Consider the following 1952-nt stretch of genomic DNA (forward strand, 5'->3'; position numbering starts at 1 on the left):
GTAGTTGACCGGGGTTGGCTTCATACTTAAGGTGGTTGCACACTGCACTGCGTGTTTTCGTTGCGTTTTGGAAATCCGAAAGCCGTAGGCCAGGGAGAGAGAGAGGAAAGAGAAAGAGACCAAGGGAAAATCAACCTTGGTCCGAAAATAAATACGTGATTGACATAACGTGAGGTTGATTTTTTTATTCACGCACTCCGAAATTCACTCCGATATTCGGCCCGAAAAATGCAGCAGTGTGCAAAGACCTTTAGACCAGTCTTTTTTTCCCCCCTCTACACCTTATTCACCAAAATTAGTGATCTCCAATCTCACAGTGCATCGCAAACACAACGTGTTGCTGGTAGAGCTTGCATAGAGCTTGGATATCTGCTATTTTTGGCAAACGTTTCCCCACAGAATATAGGGAGGCTGGGGTTGAAGTAGTTTTGAAGGCACTCATCTGTCTGTCTATTAGGCCTCCCACGTTATGTCATGCTGACAGTTGAGATGTGCTTCCACCCACAGACACAGCATTCACAATGCACACTAACTCTTCCACCAGTGCACAGAAACACACTCTACAGGCACTTAGACACACAGACACACCTACACTGGTCTCCAACATCTCTATTCCAGAGCCTAGGAAAAAATGGGTATTTACGACGAAATGTGAGAGATTATAGTTGTATGTGTGTGTAAGTGTTTTTTTTTATTTTATATACTCTTATTTTTTATGATTTTACTGTATTTTACCAGGACAAATCATGTGCTGCTTATGGAACTCTATGAGAGACAATAGTTGACATTCATGAAGATATACTCATTGCCAAATGCTACTGTATGTCAAATCAACGCCGACATCAACAGACTCTGTTAAGTGAATCCATTTGGAATTCCTCCTTTAGAAACTGCATGCTTCATAGACAATACATAAAATTCAGCTAAAACATTTTGTATAGTGACAAAGGGCACTTTTAATAATGTTCTAAAATATCATTCACACTTGTTTGGATAAAGGAATCAAATGTGAAGAGTTCATATGAATACATCTCCGCAATATAAAAGAGAGAAAATCACTTTGAAAATATCCCTATGGTTCATATGAACTTTTGGAAATTTGAATGTTTATCCAATACTGTAGATGTACTGTATGCTTAATAATGGAACATTGTTTTTATAAGAAAAAGAAACTGCTTATCACACTACCCATGGCATTATGTAGGACTCAGTGCGTATCACAGATGTAAGATGAATATATTTAATAGAAATGCTCTTTAGGACTGGGTATCAAACAATAACGTGGAACAGTGTCTTATTGATACACAGCTAATGTTACCAATGAGAAAAGTTCTTAGGCGCCAAAAAATCTAAAACGCTTTAACATATTGGATTCTTACAAAGCTCTCAGACTTTCTACGGAATTATGATATTTCTTTTTTTATTGAAGCAGTCAACAGCAAGTTTATTTGGAACAACGAATGCATACCAACAATAAACAGACAAAAAAATTCTCCTGATAATGTAGAAAGGTATTATGTTAAACCCTGTTTTCCGAATTTTTTTCCAAAGATGCCCAGTCCTAATGTGCTAGCCTGCATTTCAACTCCACTTCTCAAATTTGTTGGCTACATTGAAGGAAGAAAGCCAATTAAATGAGAAAAGGATGCTATCAACGGGCTAGCAAATACACTGTTTTGACACTAAGACACGCGAACGATGACTTTTGTATTGAGAATGATTTCCATGTAACTGCCATAACCAGCTGAACCCTGCTTCATTGTTCACAAGTTACTGTTAAAATGTGAAATGAGATCTTGGTTAATGTCTGAATGATTTGTGAACTGACCAGACTACATTATAACAACCATTATGCATTGAGATAAAACAGAATTTTCTACCGCAAGATTTATCCTAAAACGTAATGGGAAGAAAGTCAACCTGTGGACACCCTTGAAAACGAGATGGTACAT

Source organism: Nannobrachium achirus (genome assembly GCF_963921795.1).
Source record: "Nannobrachium achirus genome assembly, chromosome: 12".
In the NCBI taxonomy this organism is placed as follows: Eukaryota; Metazoa; Chordata; class Actinopteri; order Myctophiformes; family Myctophidae; genus Nannobrachium; species Nannobrachium achirus.